The 9,776-nt window shown below is 36.2% G+C and overlaps 1 non-coding gene across 1 annotated transcript; it reads left to right on the top strand.

Annotated features, from left to right (window-relative positions):
• The first annotated feature begins 9,669 nt into the window (after window positions 1-9,669).
• LOC139860874 (small nucleolar RNA R71) lies at window positions 9,670-9,776 on the top strand. The gene has a single exon (XR_011763495.1). It is a non-coding gene; the product is annotated as a small nucleolar RNA R71 (small nucleolar RNA).

Raw genomic sequence — 9,776 nt, 5'->3', positions numbered from 1 at the left:
TCACACGAGCCCGCCTCCATACAACAGGCATGTAGAATGGCTCACAAACTAGTGAACCAGATTGAAGAAAGAATTAAAGAACAGACTGCTGAAGAGGCCAATGTGAAGCAAGTCAAAAGAAAGTGGGAGGAAAACGGTGATAAGAATCACCAATACAACAACAAAAGCAATTACAACAATAATCGCAACAATTATCCCAACAATCGCAACATCAATCGCAACTACAACAAACGGCCCAACAACAACAACAACAACAACAACAACAGCAACTACAACAATCATCCCAACAACAATAATAACCGCAACAACAACAACAATCAGAAGCAGCTATGCCAAAGGTGTGAAAAGAATCACTCGGGGTTCTGCACCAAATTTTGCAGCAAGTGTAAAAGAAATGGTCATAGCGCGGCGAAGTGTGAGGTCTACGGACCAGGGGTTAATAGAACGAAAGGAACAAATGGTGTCGGAACGAGTAATGGCGGAGCAAGTAGTGTCGGAGCAAGTTATGCCAATGTAGTTTGTTATAAATGTGGAAAACCAGGCCACATTATTAGAAATTGCCCGAACCAGGAGAACACGAATGGACAAGGCCGTGGAAGAGTTTTCAATATTAATGCGGTAGAGGCACAGGAAGACCCGGAGCTTGTTACGGGTACGTTTCTTATTGACAATAAATCTGCTTACGTTTTATTTGATTCGGGTGCGGATAGAAGCTATATGAGTAGAGATTTTTGTGCTAAATTAAGTTGTCCATTGACGCCTTTGGATAGTAAATTTTTACTCGAATTAGCAAATGGTAAATTAATTTCAGCAGATAATATATGTCGGAATCGAGAAATTAAACTGGTTAGCGAAACATTTAAGATTGATTTGATACCAGTAGAGTTAGGGAGTTTTGATGTGATAATCGGTATGGACTGGTTGAAAGAAGTGAAAGCGGAGATCGTTTGTTACAAAAATTCAATTCGCATTATACGAGAAAAAGGAAAACCCTTAATGGTGTACGGAGAAAAGGGCAACACGAAGCTACATCTTATTAGTAATTTGAAGGCACAAAAACTAATAAGAAAAGGTTGCTATGCTGTTCTAGCACACGTCGAGAAAGTACAAACTGAAGAAAAGAGCATCAATGATGTTCCCATTGCAAAAGAATTTCCCGATGTATTTCCGAAAGAATTACCGGGATTACCCCCACATCGATCCGTTGAATTTCAAATAGATCTTGTACCAGGAACTGACCAATAGCTCGTGCTCCTTACAGACTCGCACCCAGCGAGATGAAAGAACTGCAAAGCCAATTACAAGAACTTTTAGAGCGTGGTTTCATTCGACCAAGCACATCACCGTGGGGAGCTCCTGTTTTGTTTGTCAAGAAGAAAGATGGTACATTCAGGTTGTGTATCGACTACCGAGAGTTGAACAAACTTACCATCAAGAACCGCTACCCACTACCGAGAATCGACGACTTATTTGATCAACTACAAGGCTCGTCTGTTTATTCAAAGATTGACTTACGTTCCGGGTATCATCAAATGCGGGTGAAAGAAGATGATATTCCAAAGACTGCTTTCAGAACACGTTACGGTCATTACGAGTTTATGGTCATGCCGTTTGGTTTAACTAATGCACCAGCTGTGTTCATGGACCTTATGAACCGAGTGTGTGGACCATACCTTGACAAGTTTGTCATTGTTTTCATTGATGACATACTTATTTACTCAAAGAATGACCAAGAACACGGTGAACATTTGAGAAAGGTGTTAGAAGTATTGAGGAAGGAAGAATTGTACGCTAAGTTTTCAAAGTGTGCATTTTGGTTGGAAGAAGTTCAATTCCTCGGTCACATAGTGAACAAAGAAGGTATTAAGGTGGATCCGGCAAAGATAGAAACTGTTGAAAAGTGGGAAACCCCGAAAACTCCGAAACACATACGCCAGTTTTTAGGACTAGCTGGTTACTACAGAAGGTTCATCCAAGACTTTTCCAGAATAGCAAAACCCTTGACTGCATTAACGCATAAAGGGAAGAAATTTGAATGGAATGATGAACAAGAGAAAGCGTTTCAGTTATTGAAGAAAAAGCTAACTACGGCACCTATATTGTCATTGCCTGAAGGGAATGATGATTTTGTGATTTATTGTGATGCATCAAAGCAAGGTCTCGGTTGTGTATTAATGCAACGAACGAAGGTGATTGCTTATGCGTCTAGACAATTGAAGATTCACGAACAAAATTATACGACGCATGATTTGGAATTAGGCGCGGTTGTTTTTGCATTAAAGACTTGGAGGCACTACTTATATGGGGTCAAAAGTATTATATATACTGACCACAAAAGTCTTCAACACATATTTAATCAGAAACAACTGAATATGAGGCAGCGTAGGTGGATTGAATTATTGAATGATTACGACTTTGAGATTCGTTACCACCCGGGGAAGGCAAATGTGGTAGCCGATGCCTTGAGCAGGAAGGACAGAGAACCCATTCGAGTAAAATCTATGAATATAATGATTCATAATAACATTACTACTCAAATAAAGGAGGCGCAACAAGGAGTTTTAAAAGAGGGAAATTTAAAGGATGAAATACCCAAAGGATCGGAGAAGCATCTTAATATTCGGGAAGACGGAACCCGGTATAGGGCTGAAAGGATTTGGGTACCAAAATTTGGAGATATGAGAGAAATGGTACTTAGAGAAGCTCATAAAACTAGATACTCAATACATCCTGGAACGGGGAAGATGTACAAGGATCTCAAGAAACATTTTTGGTGGCCGGGTATGAAAGCCGATGTTGCTAAATACGTAGGAGAATGTTTGACGTGTTCTAAGGTCAAAGCTGAGCATCAGAAACCATCAGGTCTACTTCAACAACCCGAAATCCCGGAATGGAAATGGGAAAACATTACCATGGATTTCATCACTAAATTGCCAAGGACTGCAAGTGGTTTTGATACTATTTGGGTAATAGTTGATCGTCTCACCAAATCAGCACACTTCCTACCAATAAGAGAAGATGACAAGATGGAGAAGTTAGCACGACTGTATTTGAAGGAAGTCGTCTCCAGACATGGAATACCAATCTCTATTATCTCTGATAGGGATGGCAGATTTATTTCAAGATTCTGGCAGACATTACAGCAAGCATTAGGAACTCGTCTAGACATGAGTACTGCCTATCATCCACAAACTGATGGGCAGAGCGAAAGGACGATACAAACGCTTGAAGACATGCTACGAGCATGTGTTATTGATTTCGGAAACAGTTGGGATCGACATCTACCGTTAGCAGAATTTTCCTACAACAACAGCTACCATTCAAGCATTGAGATGGCGCCGTTTGAAGCACTTTATGGTAGAAAGTGCAGGTCTCCGATTTGTTGGAGTGAAGTGGGGGATAGACAGATTACGGGTCCGGAGATTATACAAGAAACTACCGAGAAGATCATCCAAATTCAACAACGGTTGAAAACCGCCCAAAGTCGACAAAAGAGCTACGCTGACATTAAAAGAAAAGATATAGAATTTGAAATTGGAGAGATGGTCATGCTTAAAGTTGCACCTTGGAAAGGCGTTGTTCGATTTGGTAAACGAGGGAAATTAAATCCAAGGTATATTGGACCATTCAAGATTATTGATCGTGTCGGACCAGTAGCTTACCGACTAGAGTTACCTCAACAACTCGCGGCTGTACATAACACTTTCCACGTCTCGAATTTAAAGAAATGTTTTGCTAAAGAAGATCTCACTATTCCGTTAGATGAAATCCAAATCAACGAAAAACTTCAATTCATCGAAGAACCCGTCGAAATAATGGATCGTGAGGTTAAAAGACTTAAGCAAAACAAGATACCAATTGTTAAGGTTTGATGGAATGCTCGTAGAGGACCCGAGTTCACCTGGGAGCGTGAAGATCAGATGAAGAAGAAATACCCGCATCTATTTCCAGAAGATTCGTCAACACCTTCAACAGCTTAAAATTTCGGGACGAAATTTATTTAACGGGTAGGTACTGTAGTGACCCGAACTTTTCCATGTTTATATATATTAATTGAGATTGATATTTACATGATTAAATGTTTCCAACATGTTAAGCAATCAAACTTGTTAAGACTTGATTAATTGAAATATGTTTCATATAGACAATTGACCACCCAAGTTGATCGGTGATTCACGAACGTTAAAACTTGTAAAAACTATATGATGACATATATATGGATATATATATATAGTTAACATGATACTATGATAAGAAAACATATCATGAAGTATATTAACAATGAACTACATATGTAAAAACAAGACTACTAACTTAATGATTTTTAAACGAGACATATATGTAACGATTATCGTTGTAAAGACATTTAATGTATATATATCATATTAAGAGATATTCATACATGATAATATCATGATAATATAATAATTTAAAATCTCATTTGATATTATAAACATTGGGTTAACAACATTTAACAAGATCGTTAACCTAAAGGTTTCAAAACAACACTTACATGTAACGACTAACGATGACTTAACGACTCAGTTAAAATGTATATACATGTAGTTTTTTAATATGTATTTATACACTTTTGAAAGACTTCAATACACTTATCAAAATACTTCTACTTAACAAAAATGCTTACAATTACATCCTCGTTCAGTTTCATCAACAATTCTACTCGTATGCACCCGTATTCGTACTCGTACAATACACAGCTTTTAGATGTATGTACTATTGGTATATACACTCCAATGATCAGCTCTTAGCAGCCCATGTGAGTCACCTGACACATGTGGGAACCATCATTTGGCAACTAGCATGAAATATCTCATAAAATTACAAAAATATGAGTAATCATTCATGACTTATTTACATGAAAACAAAATTACATATCCTTTATATCTAATCCATACACCAACGACCAAAAACACCTACAAACACTTTCATTCTTCAATTTTCTTCATCTAATTGATCTCTCTCAAGTTCTATCTTCAAGTTCTAAGTGTTCTTCATAAATTCCAAAAGTTCTAGTTTCATAAAATCAAGAATACTTTCAAGTTTGCTAGCTCACTTCCAATCTTGTAAGGTGATCATCCAACCTCAAGAAATCTTTGTTTCTTACAGTAGGTTATCATTCTAATACAAGGTAATAATCATATTCAAACTTTGGTTCAATTTCTATAACTATAACAATCTTATTTCAAGTGATGATCTTACTTGAACTTGTTTTCGTGTCATGATTCTGCTTCAAGAACTTCGAGCCATCCAAGGATCCATTGAAGCTAGATCCATTTTTCTCTTTTCCAGTAGGTTTATCCAAGGAAATTAAGGTAGTAATGATGTTCATAACATCATTCGATTCATACATATAAAGCTATCTTATTCGAAGGTTTAAACTTGTAATCACTAGAACATAGTTTAGTTAATTCTAAACTTGTTCGCAAACAAAAGTTAATCCTTCTAAATTGACTTTTAAAATCAACTAAACACATGTTCTATATCTATATGATATGCTAACTTAATGATTTAAAACCTGGAAACACGAAAAACACCGTAAAACCGGATTTACGCCGTCGTAGTAACACCGCGGGCTGTTTTGGGTTAGTTAATTAAAAACTATGATAAACTTTGATTTAAAAGTTGTTATTCTGAGAAAATGATTTTTATTATGAACATGAAACTATATCCAAAAATTATGGTTAAACTCAAAGTGGAAGTATGTTTTCTAAAATGGTCATCTAGACGTCGTTCTTTCGACTGAAATGACTACCTTTACAAAAACGACTTGTAACTTATTTTTCCGACTATAAACCTATACTTTTTCTGTTTAGATTCATAAAATAGAGTTCAATATGAAACCATAGCAATTTGATTCACTCAAAACGGATTTAAAATGAAGAAGTTATGGGTAAAACAAGATTGGATAATTTTTCTCATTTTAGCTACGTGAAAATTGGTAACAAATCTATTCCAACCATAACTTAATCAACTTGTATTGTATATTATGTAATCTTGAGATACCATAGACACGTATACAATGTTTCGACCTATCATGTCAACACATCTATATATATTTCGGAACAACCATAGACACTCTATATGTGAATGTTGGAGTTAGCTATACAGGGTTGAGGTTGATTCCAAAATATATATAGTTTGAGTTGTGATCAATACTGAGATACGTATACACTGGGTCGTGGATTGATTCAAGATAATATTTATCGATTTATTTCTGTACATCTAACTGTGGACAACTAGTTATAGGTTACTAACGAGGACAGCTGACTTAATAAACTTAAAACATCAAAATATATTAAAAGTGTTGTAAATATATTTTGAACATACTTTAATATATATGTATATATTGTTATAGGTTCGTGAATCAACAGTGGCCAAGTCTTACTTCCCGACAAAGTAAAAATCTGTGAAAGTGAGTTATAGTCCCACTTTTAAAATCTAATATTTTTGGGATGAGAATACATGCAGGTTTTATAAATGATTTACAAAATAGACACAAGTACGTGAAACTACATTCTATGGTTGAATTATCGAAATCGAATATGCCCCTTTTTATTAAGTCTGGTAATCTAAGAATTAGGGAACAGACACCCTAATTGACGCGAATCCTAAAGATAGATCTATTGGGCCTAACAAACCCCATCCAAAGTACCGGATGCTTTAGTACTTCGAAATTTATATCATATCCGAAGGGTGTCCCGGAATGATGGGGATATTCTTATATATGCATCTTGTTATTGTCGGTTACCAGGTGTTCACCATATGAATGATTTTTATCTCTATGTATGGGATGTGTATTGAAATATGAAATCTTGTGGTCTATTGTTACGATTTGATATATATAGGTTAAACCTATAACTCACCAACATTTTTGTTGACGTTTAAAGCATGTTTATTCTCAGGTGAATATTAAGAGCTTCCGCTGTTGCATACTAAAATAAGGACAAGATTTGGAGTCCATGTTTGTATGATATTGTGTAAAAACTGCATTCAAGAAACTAATTTCGATGTAACATATTTGTATTGTAAACCATTATGTAATGGTCGTGTGTAAACAGGATATTTTAGATTATCATTATTTGATAATCTACGTAAAGCTTTTTAAACCTTTATTTATGAAATAAAGGTTATGGTTTGTTTTAAAAATGAATGCAGTCTTTGAAAAACGTCTCATATAGAGGTCAAAACCTCGCAACGAAATCAATTAATATGGAACGTTTTTAATCAATAAGAACGGGACATTTCACCATTTCTCTCACATCCCCAAACTTTGGTACCCAAATTCTGTCATCCCTATACCGGGTTCCGTCTTCCTGAATATTAAGATGTTTCTCTGATCCTTTAGGTATTTCATCCTTTAAATTTCCTTCTTTTACAACTCACTGTTGCGCCTCCTTTATTTGAGTAGTAAGGTTAGTACGAATAATTATATTCATGGCTTTTACCCGTATAGGTTCTCTGTCCTTTCTACTCAAAGCGTCGGCTACCACATTTGCCTACCCCGGGTGGTAACGAATCTCAAAGTCATAATCATTTAACAATTCAATCCACCTACGCTGCCTCATGTTCAGTTGCTTCTGATTAAATATGTATTGAAGACTTTTGTGGTCGGTATATATAATACTTTTGACCCCATATAAGTAGTGCCTCTAAGTCTTTAATGCAAAAAAAACCGCGCCTAATTCCAAATCATGCGTCATATAATTCTGCTCGTGAATCTTCAATTGTCTAGACGCATAAGCAATTACCTTCGTTCGTTGCATTAATACACAACCGAGACCTTGCTTTGAGGCGTCACAATATATCACAAAATCATCATTCCCTTTAGGTAATGACAATATAGGTGCCGTAGTTAACTTTTTCTTCAACAATTGAAACGCTTTCTCCTGCTCATCCTTCCATTCAAATTTCTTCGATTTATGCATTAATGCAGTCAAGGGTTTTGCTATTTTGGAAAAATCTTGGATGAACCTTCTGTAGTAACCAGTCAGTCCTAAAAATTGGCGTATATGCTTCGGAGTTTTCGGGGTTTCCCACTTTTTAACGGTTTCAATCTTTGCTGGATCCACCTGAATACCTTCTTTGTTCACTATGTGTCCGAGGAATTGAACTTCTTCCAGCTAAAATGCACACTTTGAAAACTTAGCATACAGTTTTTATTTCCTCAACAAATCTAGCACATTTCTCAAATGTTCTTCGTGCTCTTGATCATTCTTTGAGTAAATGAGTATGTCATCGATGAAAACAATGACAAACTTGTCAAGGTATGGTTCACACACTCGGTTCATAAGGTCCATGAACACAGCTGGTGCGTTAGTCAAACCAAACGGCATAACCATAAACTCGTAATGACTGTAACGCGTCCTAAAAGCAGTTTTTGGAATATCATCCTCCTTCACCCGTATTTGATGATATCCAGAACGTAAATCAATCTTCGAGTACACTGACGAACCTTACAACTGATAAAATAAATCGTCGATTCTCGGTAGTGGATAACGGTTCTTGATGGTAAGTTTGTTCAACTCTCTATAGTTGATACATAATCTAAATGTACTATCTTTCTTTTTGACAAACAAAACAGGAGCTCCCCACGGTGATGTGCTTGGTCGAATGAAACCACGCTCTAAAAGTTCTTGTAATTGGCTCTGAAGTTCCTTCATTTCGCTGAGTGCGAGTCTGTATGGAGCACGAGCTATTGGTGCAGCTCCCGGTACAAGGTCTATTTGAAATTCAACAGATTGGTGTGGAGGTAGTCCCGGTAATTCTTTCGAAAATATATCAGGAAATTCTTTTGCGACGGGAACATCAGTGATGTTCTTTTCTTCGGAATTGACTTTCTCGACGTGTGCTAACACAGCATTGATGTGTGCAGCGGGGTGTACGAAATAGTATTAATTTTTACTACAAAATGCGACGAAATATTACACAAGTTTTATTTATTTATTTATCGAGTGGATATACCTAAACCTTGCTACAACACTTATAGGCAGTGTACCTAATCGTAGAGTAGTGTAGTTTTTAGTAAGTCCGGTTCGTTCCACAGGGAGCTGGTGAAGTTAACGCTATATTATTAAGTTTATTTGTAAAAATATATATATAAATAAGTAGTAATATTATTATAAAATGGGGGTTTTACCGTTTAATGACCGGTTTGTCGATTTTAAGCGTAAAAATAAATGACAAAAATTAAAGTGTGTAAAATAAATTGCGATAAATAAAATGACAGAAAATAAAATGACAGAAAATAAAAGTGACAATCTTGGTTCAATGTAGGAAACATTCTCTCGTTGTTCCATCGTTGGTTCAATGTGACAATCTTTCAATAAGTGTGGTCCACCGCATTGCTCACAACTGATTCGTATTGCGTGAATATCTTTATTCATCTTTTCCATTCGTCTTTCGAAAGCATCTATTTTTGCGGAAACGGAATCAAAGTCATGGCTAGAATCGGCTCTAGCCGCTTTAGATGATCGAAAGATATCTTTTTCTTGATGCCACTCATGAGAGTGGGAAGCAGTGTTATCAATAATTTTGTAAGCTTCAGTTGCGGTTTTCTTCATAATGGAACCACCAGCTGTTATGTCGATGTCTTTTCTTGTAGCAACGTTGACACCTTGGTAGAATATTTGTACTATTTGATAAGTGTCTAAACCGTGTTGAGGACATCCTCTCAACATCCTTCCGAATCTTGTCCACGCTTCATATAATGTTTCATTTGGCTTTTGTGTGAACGTAACAATTTCTTCTTGAAGTCT

This window comes from Rutidosis leptorrhynchoides, chromosome 7, assembly GCF_046630445.1.
Source record: "Rutidosis leptorrhynchoides isolate AG116_Rl617_1_P2 chromosome 7, CSIRO_AGI_Rlap_v1, whole genome shotgun sequence".
NCBI classification, from domain to species: domain Eukaryota; kingdom Viridiplantae; phylum Streptophyta; class Magnoliopsida; order Asterales; family Asteraceae; genus Rutidosis; species Rutidosis leptorrhynchoides.
Note: the sequence above shows the minus strand (reverse complement) of the source record. Positions and strands in the feature narration are given on the sequence as shown.